Genomic DNA, 21,469 nt, shown 5'->3' on the forward strand with positions numbered 1-21,469 from the left:
TCACTTTCCTATTATTATCCCCATCATTTGTTAACCAAAAGAAAACATATTAAATTAGAATGAGTGGAGCATCATCACTCCTTGGCCGGCCACCATGTATTTTATGGGCAATTTGACATGCAAAGCCATGCTTCCTCACCCTATTATTAATTACTCCTTATAATTCATCTATCATCTTTTCTAACCTCGTCAACTAGGTCCTTTTTGAATTAATTCACAATCCTAAAGCTAATATTAAGCATTTAATTTCTCATATATTCACTGTCACACAAAAATTTATGCAATTAAAACACAAAAAATAAATTTTTGGCTCGGTAATGTGGTCTCGAAACCACATTCCGACCAGGGTCTAATTTGGGTTGTCACATTATTTATGGTTTTGTATTTAATTCAAAATTTTTCGAGCCCACACTCGAAGAAGTTTATGGTACAAGAATAGCGGAGAAGGTCGTTCGATTGAAAGTCGAGAACAATAAAGATCTATCTAGCCCAAAACACAGGTACGATTTTAGGAAAAGTTTATTTCTATAAATATCACAAACTGGATCATTTTCAATATTTTACTTTTTCGTTGTGCAGGAAAATCGTTTTTGAACCGAATTTTTTCTAACAATTGGCATCAGAACCAGGTTGTGTTATGTTTATAGTATAAACCGATACTGAAATTTTTTTCTCTTCTTCATGTATGATTATTTTTTTATAAGATGTGGCATTATTGTAATTATTAGCATGGTTAGGGATATGTATTTGAATAAATGTATGATATTATTTTATTATTTATATGATAAAGTAATTTTACCAGAGTTGTGATTCTTAGAAATTTGAATGTAATTATTATTAAATTTTAGGTATGTAATTAGATAATGGACTATCATTTCCACGTAAGATTTATTTATTTTATTATTTTAGAATAATTTATGTCAGCCGAAAACAAACATAAGACTTATATAATCGATATTTTTGTCGGAACCTGAAAACTGAGACGCATCCAGGCTGATCGAGACAATGGAAACTGACCCAGCCAACCGAAAAAAAATGAGGTGGTCTAGCAACAATGAAGGTTGTCGATGGTCCAATGAGATGGCCGACGGTACGGGTAGGTAGTGGTTGCCGGTGAGCCAATGGTGGTTGATGGTGGCTAGAGACAGTCCATCGGTGGTCAGCGATGGCCAATGACAGCGGCGACGACACGATGGCATAAACTGATGCAACAGCGAAAGTCCATGAAGGAAAACTAAAAGACCCCTAAGTATGTTTTGGGGGTGACTTTTGTAATTTTATTATTTTTCTAGGATGGAATCATGGAAACTTTGGTTGGTTAGCGTCATTTAAATTTTATGCTTTTATTTATGGTAGCATGATGATATTTGTTTGACTGCAAATATATGTTCATGCATATAAATGATAAGCATGTCATATAGTTTAGGGAAAGAATGTCATATGTACTTTTCATGCATTTATTAATCATTCATGATTGAAACTAGACATTAAAAACCTTACATGTTTTTAAAAGATTGAGTAGGAGAAGATCCCTAAACAAGACCTACGGCCTCCATCAATAGTCTCTTGTGATGGCATGACAATTTAACTATCCCACGATAGGATTGTCATGTGGATCTCAATGAAGAGATTTCTTGAAAGTAAGAAGAATTATCATGTAATCATATGATAATTGGCCAGCCACATTGTAGGTGTTACCATGCAATATAACAAGAAGTTTTTCTTCAAAGTGGACAACCGGTCACAACATGTGACTTGGTGAGATTGTTCTATGATGACTAATTTTTGGTACATGATGTGATAAGTGTGGAGTTAATTGGTATACACTCAAGATCTTCTAGTTAAGTAACTTTCCACAAAGCTCTACTTAAGTTAGAATGATGTCTAAACATTAAATGATTACTAGTACCTGTAAATACCTAGGGAATTAGGTTCATGTATTAATTAGATGGAAATCTATATTCTTACTAGTTTATTGAGATTTCCCCATGGTGACTCAATTCAATGAGTGTAGGAATTATTGTTACAACGACTTACAGATGTTTTCAAGGTTTAATGTAATACGCATGCATCATCTTAATGCATATCGTTTGTTGCAAAATGTTTTCAAAATATTTACTTAATACAAATATATTAATGAATGAATATTTTACTTTTAGTTTAAAAATGACACCTACTCCCTTATTAAACGTATTGAGAACAAACTAAATGAAAATAACTATAAAGAATGGAAAAGGAACCTCAAGATTGTCTTGAGCTGTAAGAAACTCAAAACAATCATTGATAATAAATGTCCTCTAGCCACTAAAGATGAGGCTAGAAAATGCTAGGAGAAGTCTGGTGAGATACTTCATTGCTATATGCTAGCAAGCGTGACCAACACCCTTTATAAGCAACTAGAGAACTATAAGACTGCCAAAGAGATTCTAGACAAACTAGAGGACAATTTTGGAGGCCAAGCTATCTTGGATCAATGGTCAACTATAACTAGTTTGATAAATGCCCAGCAAAAGCCTGACACTCCTGTCAAAGATCATACAATTACCCTTATGGGATACTTTGTCGAGGCTATGGATAATGAGGCCAATTTGGACTAGAAAACGTAAATAGAGATGGTGTTCAAAAGCTTACCCAAGGATTTTGCAGGCTTTAGGGTCGCATATAACCTTGGGTAGAAGAATCTGACGCTTACACAACTCATTATGTAGTTACAATCCTATGAGTTGATGTTGAATAACGACCAATCAGTTTGAAAAATAGAAGCAAACTTAGTTGTTGATCCTTCCTCTAAAGGGAAGGGAAAGCACACTAAAAGAAATAATGCTAAGTTCTCTAGGCCACCTCAAGCCGAAAGAAAGAGAACCAAGAAGCCTAATGAATTATCCAAGTCTAAATGTTTCTTCTACAGTAAGAAAGAGCATTTCAAGGCAAACTTCAAATAATTGAAGAATTACCTAGCCGCTAAGGGCAAAGGTATGAAACTCTTTATAATATAAGCTTGCTTAGTGGAAGATTCAATAGACCACTAGGTCATTCATTCTGGAGTAACTAATCATGTGTTCGTTTCTCTATAGAGATTCAAGGAAACAAAAGATCTTAGAGATAAGAGCCTATCGTCACAGACCAAAAATGAGATAAGTGTGGCAGCTGAAGCAGTGGGAGATTTACATATTAATTTTGATAGCTTTAGGAAGATTATTTTAAAAGACATTTTCTATTTACCGAATTTCAAAATAAACTTAATTTCTATTGCATGTTTCTTTAAAGTCGGTTTGATTGTGACTTTTAATAATAGTATTGCACTATTGAGAAATATTAAACTTATTTGTAATGGATGAATGTCAAATAATCTCTATTTTATCAAACCAATGATGTATTTGCTTGAAACTGAAATTTTGAATAAAAGACTTAAAACTTCTCACTCTAATGAGTCCTACCTTTTGGCATTTGAAACTTGGTCATATTAACCAAGAAAGAATCACTAGACTTGTAATATTTGACACTTTAAGTTCGATTAAAGAAGTTAATCTTCCAAAATGTGAATCTTGCTTGGAAGGTAAGATGACTAAGTGATCTTTTAATGCAAAAGGAACGAGAGCCATAAAACCCTTAAAACTTATGCACATTTTTGTATGTGGCCCCACAAATTTTAGTGCAAGAGGTGGTTATAAGTATTATTAACCTTTATTGACGATTATTCTAGATATGGGCATGTGTACCTAATGCACCGCAAAAGTGAAAATTTTGATAAACTCAAAGAGTTTCATGAGGAAGTGGAGAAACAACTATGTTTACCCGTAAAGACACTTCGATCTGATTGAGGTGTGGAATATATATCAGATGAGTTCTTAGGGTATCTTATAGAGAATGGGATTCTATCCCAATTAACCATGATGCAAGTTGGAAAAAATCCGGTTTGAAAATGGTTGTCTTGCATAGTAAAAAAATTATAATTTTGAAAATTGACTCAGTTTGTGATATTTATAGCAATAAACCTTAGATTGAAATTGTACCTATGTTTTTAGATAGATAGGTCCTCGTCATTCTCGTCTTTCAACCAAACGATCTTCTCTGCTATTCTCGTACCATAAATTACCTCAAGTGTAGGCTCGATCAAATCGAATAAAATATAGAAACTAAAAATAAATTCTTTTCTTTTGGGGTGAAAACGAAAATTCTCTTCTCAAATAGAAACCGATAGAATCATTATTCCGAAAAATATATTTAATTCTTAGAGAATAAAAGTCTCTATTTTTGGGCAGAATAATTATACCTTAAATTTGTGGGTAGATAGTCATATCGATGCCATCTATTTATAGGGAGAGAACCCTTTTTGAATTAGAGAAGTTTATTTAAAATAGAAAAACACTCCCTACTTAGAGTAGAATTAGGCTGGGCGACAAACCCCTAGTATTCCTACTAGAATTACGAGTATTTCCTGGACTTTTCGACCCAATAATTTGTAATCTAATCCAATCATTTTCTATTTTTCTATTTTCACAAATAAGCTTCAATATTTATATTTAATTCAATAATTTTCTCATTTCAATTTTACCCTCAATAAAATTATGGCAATTTTACCCCTAAAAAATTTCTGAGAAAATATATTTAATATTTCACCATTCAACTTGTTCACTATGATCGTTTTCATTTTTGGCTTTAAAATAGTTCAAAAATATAAACTCAATCTTCCGATCATTTTTTAAGGATTCCTTGTTCATTTCTAAATAAATTCATTTCTTATTTTCATTTCCATTTTCAGAAAACCACACTCATTTCCACAAGATTCCATTTTCTCCATTTTCATTTTAGAGAAAACTATAATTATTTCGTGAATGTTTTCCATTTCTATTCATTATGTTCATTTTGATTCAACACACAATTCATTTATGGTTTCAATGAGCTAGCGAAGGGACTGTTTGGACATATGCAATTGAGGCTCAAATGATTTATAATTAAGTTTAAGTTTTTTGCCTATTAATTATATACCCATTTAGTTACGAAAGCATTCTACTATAGTATCGTGACTAAGCTTTCCCCAACGACATACCACTACAAAAGCAACTCGATTAATGCTCATCCAATAACCTTGTCATAAGCGTGTTACCCACATAAGATATCCTTAATCTCTTTAGGATAATATTTATTCTCCCGATATGATTCTATTTTATCTCATGGTAACCATTGCATCTTCTTTCTTAAAATGTCAATTCTAGTAAAATAGTAATCAAGTCATTCATCACAAAGACGAACGACCTGTGGCCACATTTACTTTTCATCAACCATGTAATGCCAATGAGAGGATATCAGTTACCTATGTCTTAGGCTATGAATTACATTGTTGTAAATTACACTACATACTACAGAAGTCGTACACCCAATGCACCAACTTTCAGTTCCTTAACTATTCGAACTCAGACTTTTACTTACATCAAAGTGTACGAGTCACGCATACATAGTCCATCATCCACTCAGGATTTAGGTATGCCACACTATGAACGTAACAAATGAATAAATCCATAAACGAATTCAGGATCAATTTTTCTTAGGTTCTGTTTGATGTACTATCAGACCAATCAGTCACATTTATGTTTATATCTTTTGGGACTCATCCGTTCTAATTCCCAAGACAAAACATCTGCATAATTGGACTTGATAGTCGGTATATTAGTCTTTCACCTGATTTGCTCATTTTAGATTAGACTAAGGACATGTTTAGGTTCATCTACTAAAACAAGTTGTATTTTCATATTACGATCCAACCATGAAAAACCACATAGTATTAGTTTAAATGCTAGACAATCAATGAGCAAGATTTGCTTCCATTTTGCTTTGTGTACAAAATCCGTAAGAGGACAATCATACAAAGTATATTAATGTAATTCGTGAATTTGTTTTATTATTCAATCTGATTGAAAAAAAATTACAAGTTTACAAACGAATATACTTCACTCATGGCACTGGATCCAACAGTCTCCCACTTTCCCTAGTGAAGTAGATGAGTCATATTTCACATTCTCATGCTCTTCACGTGTTTCTCAAAACTCCTAACTAGTATAGTCTTGGTAAACGAGTCCGCAAGGTTGTTCTCGGATGCGACCTTGATTTCATCTACGATTCTATCTACAACTATCTCCTTTATGATGTGATACTTGCAATCAATATGTTTCATCCTCTTGTGGTTTCTTGTCTCCTTGGTATTAGCTATTAACGCACTGTTGTCACAATACAGTGTAATAGCCTTTCCAATACTAGGAATGACTTCAAGATCCGTAAGGAACTTTTGAAGTCATATTTCTTCCTTGGTAGCCTCAGAATCAGCCACATATTCGGCCTCCATAGTGGAGTCAGCAGTACAGCTCTAAAAAATATACTATGTAAGCGATATAATATATATATGATTGAATATGCATATAAACAATAAAATCTAGGAAAAAACTTAATTTTGAAGAATCCATTAAAGTAATAGAGAAAATCTAGTGCGAAGGAGGAATGAAGTAATAACTTTGTATTATTATTATGTTTATCGTAACACCCTATACCTGGTCCAATCACCCAACCCAAGCTATAAGGTATTACAATTATAAAAATTTGACATTGTAACACCCTATACCCGGTCCAATAACCAAACACGTAATTATTTTTATTCAATATTTACAAAATTAGTTGTGTAGTTAATTAAATTTTGGATAGATAATTTACACGAATTAGGAGCTATTATGGTTCAAAGACTAAATCGCATATGAGTTAAAAGTTGAATTATAGATTGAAATAAACTAAAGGGGGCCAAATTAGCAATTAAATCGCTTAATAAATGGTTGTGTATAGGTGGTCGGTTATGGTTAAGTGTAATGCATGTATATATATTTAATATATGTTATATTAAATAGTTAATAATAATAAAATAAACATATAATAAAAGAAAAATAAAGAAAGAGAAAGAGAATTGCATGCAAATTAGAAAAGAAAGAAAAAGAGAGAACGCACGACTAAGGACTTAAGGGGTCCAAGCTCAAATTTGTTCGCGCAATTTAGTCCTTATACTTGTAATTTTTACGTTTTTGGAATCTCGGTACTTAGGGCTACTCAACTCATGTTGTAATTTTTAGTGTTGTTCAAGATTTTATATGTTGACATTGTTGAATAGTTTAAGTATTAGGGATTAAATAGATAGATTTTTAAGTTAGAAATGGAGAAGGACTAAATTGTGGAATAAATTGTTGATTTTGAGCAATAGGGACAAAATCGAGAAAAATTTGAAATTAAAGGGTCGAATTGGAAAAGAGGAAGCTAAATTTAGTTTAGAGTGAAATTACTAAAAAAAATATAAACTTAAATGTGAAGGTTAACAACTAGTCTCAATTTAGGGGCTAAATTGAAGAATAACCAAAATATAGTGTGAAAATTGAAATTTAAAGTGAAATTAAAATGTGTAATATTAATGTGATCTAATTATTTTATTCCGTAGCTAACGTCGTACCGGAATCCTCGAGTAAAATGGGGAAGGATAAAATCAAAGTCAAATAGTTTGGAATTTACAGTTTGTGTTTCTATAATCCGAATTAAATAGTAGATTGTTGCATATTTAAATTGTTTGCATATGGTAAGCATTTGAGGTGAGTAATTTGGTATTTTGAGATTTAACTAAATTCATAGTGGACTTGGAATGGGTTGATTTTGTATATTATGAAATAAGTTGATTAAATGATTATTGAATTGACTACATGTGATAATGTGTATATATGTGAAATTAAGACATTGATTGTCTTGAAAAGTGAAATGAAACTCTATTAACTGTTCGGGTTGAGTCAGATATAGATGGCATGCCATAGGATAGGACGAGTTCAATGATTTCTTCGACCTCGAGTTGATGAGGCACTGGGTGTCAATTTACTTCGGTTTAACCGATGAGACACTGGGTGTCAATTTATATAGCGCTGGGCGCAGTTCTTACTTCAAATTTATCAGATGAGGCACTTGGTGCCAAACTGGAATGTTGGTTGGATCCGTGTATCCGTCCAAGTCCGAGTCATGTCAATAGGGAAAACAAACGATAAAATTGATGTGTTTGATATTGAAATGACATGGTTGAGAAATGGAAATGAGATGAGAAAATATTAAAATGGCAAATATGAGAAATAAAATATGAAATGATGAAATGAGATATAGAACTTGAAAAGAATTCAAGTATTGAACAAAGAGAGGAATCATGTCATTGCATGAGTTATAATATGCAAATGTTATATGAAATGCCATTAATATGTGTTTGAACATGTGAAATCTTAATAGATGTGAATAAGGAATGAGAAAAACTATATTACTGATTTGAAACACATGTATATAGCTTACTTGTTGCATTTTGCATTTTAATTACTTATATCAAGTTTATATTATTCAGATTACAGAAATACCACTGAGTTATACGCAGCGTGCGATTTTGTTTTCCATGCGCAGGCTAGGTACTGTTTGACTTATTGCCAACTCAGCATCAATTAACAAATCCCGAGCTCAAGTGTGGTGATATCTTATTTTGTAATGGAATGTACCTAGGGAGTCATCGTTGATATGTTTATAATAATGATATTTTGGTTTCTTAGTTAAATGATTTTTATATGTATATATTGTTGTGGTTGAAGTTAGGCTTTGGTATGTGTTTTTAGTTTTAAAGCTTGATACCCTAAGTAGCTAGATGTAAGTTCAATACTGAGAAATTTGATATGAATTAAAGTCTTGAATGGTTGATGCCTTGTTGAAATGTTTGAACATATAAAATGTAGTACCAATGAGGGTACATTGGTTAGGCATATTAGGTGAAGGATTTGGTATATTTTGAGCATGTTTAATCGTGTTTTGAATATGTTAAATGATTGGTAATTGAATTTCTTAGTGTCCAAGCAAATAGGAAATGGTAAACTTGAGTTTTAAGGTACTTTTTTGCGCACACGACCATGTGTCACACACGGGCATCTGACCCAAGTCAATGAGTTACACGGGTAAAGACACGGGATGAGACATGACCGAGTGTCTCAAGTCAATGAGTTACACAGGCAAAGACAAGGCTGGGACACGATCGTGTGTCCTAACTTTGAGAGTCACACAAGCTGGGGCATTCTGCACAACCGTATGTCCCCTATTTTTGGGAATTTTCAAAAATGGCCCTAAACTTTCATAATTGTTACAAATTAGTCCCTGCCTATTTTTAAACTATTTTTAGGGTCTCGTAGACTCGAAATAAGGGTTGTAAGAGTAACTTTTACTCTGAATTGGAATGGATTAGCAATCCTAAATTAAGTGCATTCTATTAACATCATTGAAGATGAAGAAAATAAATAGTCGAAGTATTGACCTATACCCTGATGCTAATAATTGGAATAGTCTTGTGTGTAATCAACTTCTAGCATTCAATAGGGGATAAATAGTATAAGATCGTAGACAGTAGAAGACCAAGTTTAGCAATGATAAATAGTGATAAGAGTGTAGACAGTGGAAGACCAAGTTTAGTAATGCATAACATGATTTATGATTCGAATGTACATGATTCTAGTATGAAAGTATTAGATTGTCGTGACCTGCCCATGTATATTATAATGTTAATGGCTAGCTTATATGTTTAATTATAATTGATTATTTGTTTTGAATTGTTAGTAATGTCCGTGACTGTAATCCGACGACGGGGAAGGGTTAGGGGTGCTACATTTTGTGGTATCAAAGCTACAGGTTTAGTCGATTCTTAGACTAAATCGAGCTCAAAATTGGGTCTAGAGGTACATGCCATATTTGAGTCGAGTTGAGTCAGGATTTGGATGTTGATTATAATTTTTTTTATAGTTAAAAGATGGAAAACAAATTTGATAATGAAGTTGAACAAGAGTTTTACTCTAGCGATGAGCATACTGATGATTGTGAGGAAACGAAGTCCGTAACTTTGAATGTTAACACAAATGATGCTCAACGACCTAATGTTGAGCGAGATAATAATAATGGAGCACGTGATTCAAATCTACTTAGAGTTATCACTGATGCACTTCAGCGTGTTGCAGGAGCTACATCTACTACAGAGCCTGCACCTACTACTCGACGGGCTCTAATAAAAGATTTACAGATACGATGCAACTGAGTTTTTCGGGTTAAAAGGGGTTGATCCCTCAGCAGTGGAAGTTTAGGTTGAATCCACTAAGCGCGTTTTACAACAACTTTAATGCAAGCCACGTGAAAGCATAATTTGTCATGTTTCTCTACTGCAAGGAGAAGCGTATACCTAGTGGCAGTCAGTGACACGCCACGTACCTACTAAGCAGGCTAATTGGGAAATCTTTCAAAAGGAATTCCAAAAAAAATATGTTAGAGAACTGTATCTAAAAGATAGAAGGCAAGAGTTTTTGCTGTTAAAGCAGAGTGGGATGTCAGTGGCTGATTATGAACGAGAGTTCATACAACTTAGTAAGTACGCTACTGAACTTGTACCATCTAAAATTGAAAGTTGTAGATGATTTCTGCGTGGGCTACATGTGGTGTCGCACTGAATTACAGAATTTTTCGATCTAGTCGAACGGGTAAAGATGGTAGAACAAGCCTTTGGACTTGAAAAAAAGGCTAAAGTTACTTGCACTACTGGGAAGAATTTTAGAGATACTAGATCGCATCCTCAACCAAAATGAATTAAGAAATTTTACGGTGAATGGAAATCGACTTTTAAGTCAGACAGATCTGATAGAAACCGTGATCAACAACCAACTATGCCCACGGGTAGTGTGCGAGGTATGTCTAGGGATACTAATATTCTGAATTACGAAAATTGTGGGAAAAACACCATGGTGAATGTTGGAAGCTAACTCGAGGTTGTTAACACCAAGGTGAATGTTGGAAGCTAACTCGAGCTTGTTTTTGCTGTGGATCTACAGAGCATTTTGCTTAAGAGTGTCCGAAGAATGAGAATGCTACTCTTGTTTCTTCTCAGAGGAAGGGAAATGATATTATTACTCACTGGGCAGAGGCTAGAGCACCAGCACGAGCTTATGTCATACGGACACGTGAGGATGGTGATGCTACCGACGTTATTGCAGCCATCTTTTTATTGCATTCACAACCTATTTATGCTTTGATAGACCCGGGATATTCATGCTCATATGTTAATGTTGAGATAGTTAAATCGGGAAGTTTAAAAGCCAAGACGTTTAGGGTATCAATAGTTGTGTCAAGTCCTTTGGGGCAGTCTATAATAGTGGATCAAGTGTGTAGGTGATGCCCGTTAGATATACAGAATATAACATTCCTTGTTGATTTGTTTGCTAAGTTAGTTAAATCGGGAAGTTTAAAAGCCAAGACGTCTAGGGATCAATAGTTGTGTCAAGTCCTTTGGGGCAGTCTATAATAGTGGATCAAGTGTGTAGGTGATGCCCGTTAGATATACAGAATATAACATTCCCTGTTGATTTGTTAATAATTCCATTTGGCAACTTTGATTTAATTTTGGGAATGGATTAGCTTATTGAGCATTGAGTGATTCTTGACTGTCGTAAAAAGAAATTTATGGTTCAAAGTGAAGATGGTAACATAATTGAAGTGAATAGTGTTCGAACAAGTGGGTCAACTCGTATCATTTCGGCAATTCGAGCTAATAAACTTTTTAACCAAGGCTATGAAGCTTTTCTAGCCTAAGATTCATACTGTTTGTGAATTCCCTTATAAGTTTCTTGAGGAATTACCGGGATTACCACCAGATCGGGAAGTTGAATTTCTAACACCCCTAACCAAGACAAGATAACTTTTATAAGAGAGATGAAATCCCAAAACAGAGGGTTGATTTCCTTTCTTCGAATCGGTCATTGCGTAATGCTCCAAAATTTTATCTATGTATGAAGCTTAAGACAATGCTATTTCTTTGTTCTATTGATCCCTTAGGATTTGAATGCTTAGAACAAAATCAGTTTCTCCCAAGTCCTTCATGCTAAACTGTTGGGTTAACCACCGTTTAACCGATAACAATATTCCTACATCATTCCCAATTAGTAAAATGTCATCGACATAAAAAATTCATGATCTATACAAATGTTTTTATATACCAAGTCAATACCATACATTATTAAAAATTGTCATGAGATGCATGATCCTAAATAATCCCTTTTAAATTTCACACATATTTTTTTATTTTATTCCATTTAGTCCCTAAACTCGGGATAAGCATAACTTTCAATTCCTAACTTTGAATTAAAATTTGATTTCACGTTCTTTCATTAGGGACCTTGTAATTTTTATTTCTAGCATAATTTCATGACAAGTTTTACATTTATTTAGTTTGGTCCCTAATGTTACAAGGTTAACAAACAAGCTTTAACTAAATATTTAGTCATTTTCATAATCTAAGCTCAATATCTATCAATTTCAAGCCTAATTCATCGATTTCTCAATAATAGAAACTGGCTAAAACTTTTAAAATTGATCAAATTGGTACATGGTCTGGCTAAACCAAGTTCTCATGATCACAAATCTATAAAAATTACAAGAAAATGGTTGGGTTTTCTGTAACAGCCCGATTTTAGGCCTAGTTGGAACAGTGGTTTTGGGACCACAAATTCGATGAGGAAAAATTTATTTTTTATTATATTTTATGGTCTACAATTTCACGTAATGATTTCGTAAAAATTTCGTTCAAAATTTTGACGTTTGGGCACTCAATTTAGCTAAAAGAACTAAATTGTAAAAAGTGCAAAAGTTAAGTTCTACATGTTAGAAGTGTCCAATTGTTATGAAATTTTAAATTGGAGGTCCTTAAATGGTAATTATACCATTGGTTAACTTGTTGGACAAAAATGGTCAAGAGATAAGTGAAATAGGATATTTTTAAGTTGGGGGCATTTTGGTCATTTAGTAATTAAAAGAATTAAAAAGGCCAAAATAGCCAAAAAATTGTCCATCTTCTCCATGATGAACGAAAATAGCAAGGGGGAAGCCATGGTTAGGGTTTTCAAGCTTCCAATCTCCATAGTAAGTGATTTCAAGCCTCATTTTTAATGTTATTTACGTTTTTGAAGTCCTGGTAACTTAATTTAGCTTATTCTAGTAATAATTTAATCTAAGGTTTATATTTGGAAAAATACCCATAGGTGAAATGTGTTTATTTTGATGTTTTATGGTAGAATATGAAGCTTGAAATTGTGTTAAACAATTTTTGCTAAGCAATTTTTAGGGAAAACAAGTGAAACGGCATAATGAGTAAAAATTATTATTGTTCATAAGTGCATGTTAGAGCAAGAATTTGATGTTGCTATAGAAGGGAAAAATATTCAACATGTTATAAAACATAATAAAAAGGAATAAAGTTTAATTTCCGAACCTAGGGGCAAAATTGTAATTTTGTGAAACTTTAGGGGCAAAAATGTAAATTTGGAAAAATGTGATTTTTGGACTAGATGAATAATTTGAATGTTATATAAGCTAAATATGTTATTCTAAATAGATAAAGACGAGAAATTGACATTGATTGGTAAAAAAAAGTGAGAAAAAGTGAAAATTCCCGGTTGAACCTTTGAAATGAAAGAGATACGAGTGAAGTTGCTAGGTCATGTGTGTAGTACTATGTGTAGGCTACTACGTGTACCGGAATGATAGGTCGCATGTGTAATACTATGTGCAGGCTACTATGCGTACTGAATAACTTCGATCACGTGTGTAGTACTATGTGCAGGCTACTACGTGTATCGGATGAAAATGCTCACATGTGTAGTACTATGTGCAGACTACCATGTGAACTGGGTATCATTTCTTATAAGGTGGTTGATATGTGTTGATTCCATCGTGTATCTGTTATTATTCTGAAGTGTTCATCGGGAAATTGACTAAGTGTAATTGAGTGATGAATATATATGTGGAATTGAATTAAAGATTGACTTGAAATTGGAAATGAGAAAATGAATTGCTTTGAATATAGTGATAAATTGAATGAATTGTATATGAATTGAAATGAACTATTGAAATGAGATGTGAAAAAAATTCAATGGAATTGAGATAGTGAAAAAGTGAAATTATGAAATATTACATTTTACAACAAAACAGTTTAGACAGCAAGAGTTGTGTGACTTTTAAAAATCACCAAAAATGGTGAAATTTTAATTAGAGAGTTAATAAGATATGAGATGAAATCTTGATGAGTCTATTTTTACATAAAAGAAACATAGCAAGCAACAGAGATATAAATTTTGAGATATTTGAGTTTTAGTGAGGCAGAGTCGGATTGATTTCAGAATCCTCTGTTCTGACTTTGGAAAATAATTAAAAATTGTAAAAAAATAATTATGAGTTATAATTTATATGTTTAGAATCCTTAATTAGTGTATTTTCTAAATAAATAAACAAAAATATCATCCTAGTTCTGTACAACGAGATAATTCATTTTTAGTGAAGAGAGGTCAGATATGTTGAGCAGTGAAACAAGTGTGACTTTAAAGAATAAACTGTACTAATTGGCCGAGTCAAAAATCCTGAAAATTTTATGGAAAGAAGACATGTGAGTCTAGTTTCAGTTAAAATTAATGGATCTTAATTTGGAGCTCTGTAGCTCCGGATAAAAATTATTTAGTGACTCTAACTCAAATAGAAAGCTTTGAATTTAAATAGAAGTGAATAGTGAAATTATGTATAATGCTATATGAGCATGTTATATACATAAAGGATGTGGGTTGGAGAGGAGGAGGAGGACAATAAATTATATGAATGAATTGTGTATAATTGGTTATATGCCTGATTATAATCGATAAACGTTGAAATAGGAGTGATGTTTATATTGGTGCATTACTGGTCATGGTAAGCTCATGAGAGAAAATAAAGTTTCATAGCATATGTGTGTGGTATATTTGGCATGAAGTGGTGTCATGAGTGACTCATGAATTAACTCATGTTGGTAAGTTGATGCATAATTATAGTATTCAAATATATACATATTTGTAATATTTTGCTATGTGATTCAGAAAAAGAGTAATAAATAGCATAATGAAAATTCGGCCATGGTGCTAGTTTATGTTAAAGGAGTGTTTTATGGCATATCTTAAGTAATGGAATGTTATAAATTTTGAGGTTAATTTGCTAGTCAAATAAATGACAAATGAATTGATTGCGTATTCGTAATTTTGACATATGCTTGGTATATGAAACGTAATAATATATGCTTGAATAAACTTTAAGTATTTGAATGATGACATGGACTTGATGGTGATAAGAATCGAATATTGAATTCATGAAGCACAGGTGATGTATTATTGTTGTGTGATAGCTTGGTTCGAGAAATTGATTAGGTAAATGGTAAGTGGAATTATTTATGGATTTAGAAGAAAATTTGGAATGAACATGAAATTTAGCTCAATTAAATGATTTCATCAATTAAACATTGTGTATACCAGAATGTGTTAGTGAATTACATATTTGTAAATTAACATTCGAAGTTCGGTAAGTGATATATGAAATTAACATGAAAAGATTTATGATTGTTATTAATATTGATTCTGACATAAAATGGATTCTTCAATATTGGATTGATTTAATGAATATATTGAGCATATTATATTGAGCATATGAATGGGTATGTATTGGGCCTCGTATACCCTAATTAGCGACTCGAAGATAATAATTTGAAAGTTTTTAATTTGGATGAAATTTTATAACTCGGTTTAATATTTCTATTAGTGTATTTATTCTAGTAATGCCTCGTACCCTATTCCAGCGTTAAATACGGGTAAGAGGTGTTACAATGTGACATCACCAGATTCGGCCCTAATGTTTAGGCCGGGTTTGGGGTGTTACATTTTCTCACCTTATTAATAGCCGAATGTTCCAGCTAAAATTTTAGGTTTTCTTTCTTCAATGGATGACAAGGAGAAATGAAGGAGGAAGTTTACACTTTTCATCCACTAATTTAGCATATATACCATGTTTAAGGCTTAATTAATCTAACTTAATTAACCAAATCATGGTTTAATTTACTTAAACTATTTATTAATCACACATAATGGGTCATAATCCTCCATTAATTCATGATGGAAATGGTTAAATAACCATTTTGGTCCTTGAGATAATTTTTATCTAGGTTCTTAAGTCTTTTGTTAATTAAAACTTAATAGTGTTGGACTTTTATAATTTAGTCCCTAAGCTTTAATTAACTATTTTATAGGCTAAATTACTTGATCATTCTTCAATATATTTTTATTCTAACTCTGTAAATATTCCTATTTTATTTTGTGGACTCGGTTTATGGAAATGAGTCTCCGAAACTGAATTTTTTTATACCACTGAAAATCGGGTCATTACACTGTCAAAGATGCTATATTGAGATCAAGTTCTCGGCATGGTTTTTGGCTGATTTATATGTGGTGTGGGTCAAAGTTCTTTCATTTATTTTCTCAATTAGAGATGTTGTATGTAATTGATATTGTCAACTTTATTTTGTATTGGGCACGTAACAATCTAGTTCTTCAATTGGTGTTTTTTTAAAGCTTTAGATCCAATTAATGGCAAGTCGACTTTAGGTGCTAGACAACTGTGTTTTTATTTTTTTGCGTTTGGGAACCTAATCTGACTCTTCTTTCCAATTAGAACCTAACTCCAATTTTGATCACCAAATAAAAACATTTAATATTGAAATTTAATTGATAATTTTTACAATTTTTTTCAAAGCCCCAATATAACATAATTTACTTTCGATAGTGAAAAAAAACATATTATACTTGAATATAGTACATAAATACTTTGAAATTTGATTGGTTACTTGTCTTATCTAATCTCCTTCTAAATAGGCTACCAATCGTTTGCTCCTTCTCGAAAATCATTCTAGTAGAATTCTCAACCACATACATAAAGGTAAATCATGCAAAAAGGTTATGATCAAATCAATCTTAGAGTTAAACCTAAACCTTTTATTTTTTGCTCGTAAAGATTCATAAATACTGTAATAAAATTGAATTTTCAAATAATATATCAAAAAGAAAAGAGAAAGAAAACAATAGAAAATAAATATAATATGTAAGCGATATAATATATATAATTAAATATGCATATAAAAAATAAAATCAAGGAAAAAAACTTACTTTCGAAGAATCCATTAAAGTAATAGAGAAAACCAAGTAGCGGGAAAGAGGAATGAGGTAATAACTTACTATTATTATTACGTTTATTGTAATACCCTATACCTGGTCCAATCACCCGACCTGAGCTATAAGGTATTACAATTATAAAACTTTGACATTGTAACGACCCGATAGTCAGGGGTGTCAGAAAGAGTATTTTTGGGACTCCATTTTCGTAAATTAGACTTGTAATTATTTTTATTAAATATTTATGAAGTTAGCTGTGTCGTTAATTAAATTTTGGATAGATAACTTACATGAATTAGGAGCTATTATGGTTCAAAGACTAAATCGCATATAAGTTAAAAGTTAAATTATAGATTGAAATAAACTAAAGCGGGGCCAAAGTAGCAATTAAACCATTTAATAAATGGTTGTGTATAGGTGGCCGGTTATGGTTAAGTGTAACGCATGTATATATATCTCATATATGCTATATTAAATAGTTAATAATAATAATAATAATAATAAAAGAAACATATAATAAAATAAAGAATAAAGAAAGAGAAAGAGAATTGCATGAAAATTAGAAAAGAAAGAAAAGAAAAGAAAGAACGAAAAGAAGGAGAGAAAGCACGACTCGGGACCTAAGGGGTTGAAGCTCAAATTGGTTAGTGTAATTTAGTCTCTATACTTGTAATTTTTACGTTTTTCGAATCCCGGTACTTAAGGCTACCTGACACATGTTGCAATTTTTAGTATTGTTCAAGATTTTAGATGTTGACATTGTTGAATAGTTTAAGTATTAGGGATTAAATAGATAGATTTTTAAGTTAGAAATGGAGAAGGAATAAATTGTTGATTTTGAGAAATAGGGACTAAATTGAAAAAAATTTAAAATTAAGGGGTCGAATTGGAAAAGAGGAAGCTAAATTTATTTTAGAGTGAAATATAAAGTTAAATGTGAAGGTTAAAAACTACTCTCGATTTATGGACTAAATTGAAGAATAACCAAAATATAGTGTGAAAATTAAAATTTAATGTGAATATGAAATGTGTAATATAAATGTGATTTAATTGTTTTATTTCGTAGCTAACATTGTACCGGAATCCTAAAGTAATAAGGGAAGGAAAAAATCGACAATGAATAGCTCGAAATTCACGGTTTGTGTTTCTATAATCCGAATTAAATAGTAGATTGTTGCATATTTAAATTGTTTGCATATGGTAACCATTTGAGGTGAGTACTTTGGTACTTTGAGATTGAAATGAATTCATAGTGGATTTGAAATGGGTTGATTTTGTATATTATGAAATCAGTTGATTAAATAATTATTGAATTGAGTATATGTGATAATGTGTATATATGTGAAATTGAGACATTGATTGTATTGAAAAGTGAAATGAAATCCTATTAACTGTTCGGGTTGAGTCGAATATAGATGGCATGTCATAGGATAGGAAGAGTTCAGTGATTTCTTCAACCTCGAGTCAATGAGGCACTGGGTGCCAATTTGCTTCGATTTAACGGATGAGACACTGGGTGTCAATTTATATAGCGCTGGGCGCAGTTATTACTTCAGATTTATCTGATGAGGCACTTGGTGTCAAACTGGTATGTTGGTTGGACCCGTGTATCCGTCCGAGTCCGAGTCATGTTAATAGGGAAAATAAACGATAAAATTGATGTGTCCGATATTGAAATGACATTGTTAAGAAATGGAAATGAGATGAGAAAATATTGAAATGGCAAATATGAGAAATGAAATATGAATTAGTATATTGTTGTGAATATGGATTGAATTATGAGAAATGAAATATGAAATGATATGTGGAACTTGAAAAGAATTCAAGTTTTGACCAAAGAGAGGAATCGTTCCATTGTATGAGTCATAATATGCAAATGCTATATGAAATGTCATTAATATATGTTTGAACATGTGAAAATCTTAATAGATGTGAATAAGGAATGAGAAAAATTATATTACTGATTTGAAACACATGTACATAGCTTACTTGTTGCATTTTGCATTTTAATTACCTATATCAAGTTTATATTATTCGGATTATAGAAATACCACTGAGTTATACGCAGTGTGCGGTTTTGTTTTCCATGCACAAGCTAGGTACTTTTGACTTATCACCGACTCAACATCAATTAACAAATCTCGATCTCAAGTGTGGTGATATCTTATTTTATAATGGCATGTACCTAGGGAGTCCTTGTTGATATGTTTATAATGATGATATTATTGTTTCTTAGTTAAATGATGTTTATATGTAAATATGGTTGTGGTTGAAGTTAGGCTTTGGTATGTGTTTTTAGTTTTAAAGCTTGATACCCTAAGTAGCTAGATGTTAGTTCAATATTGGAAAACTTGGTATGAATGAAAGTCTTGAATGGTTGATGCATTGTTGAAATGTTTCAACATATAAAATGTTGTACCAATGAGGGTACATTGGTTAGGCATAATAGGTGATGGATTTGGTATATTTTGAGCATGTTTTGAATAGGTTAAATGATTCGTAATTGAGTTGCTTAGTGTCCAAACAAGTTGGAAAAGGTAAACTTGAGTTTTAAGGTACTTTTGGGTGCACATGGCTTGGCACACGGCCGTTTGTCACACACGGGTAATACACACGGGCGTATGACCTAAGTCAGTGAGTTACACGGGTAGAGACACGGGCTGAGACACAACCGTGTGTCTCAAGTCAATGAGTTACACAGGTAAGGACACAGGCTGGGACATGACCGTGTGTCCCAACTTCAAGAGTCACATGGGCTGGGGCATTCCACACGGCCATGTGTCTCCTGTTTTTGGAAATTTTTGAAAATGTTCCTAAACTTCCAAAATTATTTCAAATCAGTCCCTGCTTATTTTAAACTATTTTTAGGGTCCTGTAGACTCGAAATAAGGGTTGTAAGAGTAACTTTTAGTCTTAATTGGAATGGATTAGCAGACCTAAATTAAATGCATTCTACTAACATCATCGAAGATGAAGAAATAAATAGTCGGAGTATTGACTTGTACCTTGATGCTAATAATTGCAATAGTCTTGTGTGTAATCAACTTCTAGCATTCAAGAAGGGATAAATAGTGATAAGAGTGTAGACAGTGGAAGACCAAGTTTAGCAATGATAAATAATGATAAAAATGTAGACAATGAAAGACCAAGTTTAGTAATGCATAGCATGATTTATTATTCGAATGTATAAGATTCTAGTATGAAAGTATTAGATTGTCGTCTTCTGCCCCTCTATATTATAATTTTAATGGCTAGCTTACATTTTTAATTATAATTGATTATTTGTTTTGAATTGTTAGTAATACCCATTGTAACAGCCCGAATTTGGGGCTAGTCGGAATGGTGATTTCAGGACCACAAATTCGACGAGAAAAAAATTTATTTTTATTATATTTTTATGGTCTACAATTTCACAAAATGATTTCGTGAAAATTTCGTTCAAAAATTTTGACGTTTGGGCACTCAGTTTAGTCAAAAGGACTAAATTGTAAAAAGTGCAAAAGTTGAGTTCTATATGTTAGAGGTGTCCAATTGTTATGAAAATTTAAATTGGAGGTCTTAATATGGTAATTAGACCATTGGTTAAGTTGGTGGACAAAAATGGGTATGGTTAGGCATGTTTCCAAAGTTTTTCATTAAGGCATTTTGGTCATTTAGTTATTAAAATGAATTAAAAACAAAATTAAAAGCCAATTTTTGTCCATCTTCAACCCCTAGGCCAAAATTTGCATGGAGAAACCATGGCTAGGGTTTTTCAAGCTTCCAAGCTCGATTGTAAGTCCGTTCTATCCATGTTTTTAATGATTTTTACGTTTTTGAAATCGTTGCAACAATATTTACCTATTTTTACCATTTTTTTGAAATAGGGTTTGTGTTTAAAAATTTACCCATGAATTATATGCATGTATTTTGATGTTTTATGGAAGAATGTGAATGTTTGGAGTGTGATAAACGATTTGTACTAAGTAATTTTCGATGAAAATGCCTAAAAGGATTAATTTGTAAAAGTTATAAAATATGTCACAAGTGTGTGAATAAGTGAGTATTGTGGACTGCTATAGTTATGAAAATGGTTCAGCTAGGCCTAAAATGCAAGGAAATTGAATAAAAATTATTTTACGAGCCTAGGGACAAAATCGTAATTTTGTGAAACTTTAGGGGCAAAAACACAAGTTTGCCAAAGTATGATTTTTGGACTGGAATGAATAGTGTGAAGGTTATATAAGTTAAATGTATTGTTATAAATCAAGAAAGATAAGAAATTGAAATTGATCGATAAAAAGAAAAGTGAGAAAAAGTGAAAAATTCCCGAATGAACCTTTGGAATAAAAAGGGATGCGAATGAAGTGACAGAAATGATCACATATGTAAAAGTGAAAGTGATGGTCACG

The sequence above is a fragment of the Gossypium hirsutum genome, chromosome D03 (genome assembly GCF_007990345.1).
Source record: "Gossypium hirsutum isolate 1008001.06 chromosome D03, Gossypium_hirsutum_v2.1, whole genome shotgun sequence".
NCBI classification, from domain to species: Eukaryota; Viridiplantae; Streptophyta; class Magnoliopsida; order Malvales; family Malvaceae; genus Gossypium; species Gossypium hirsutum.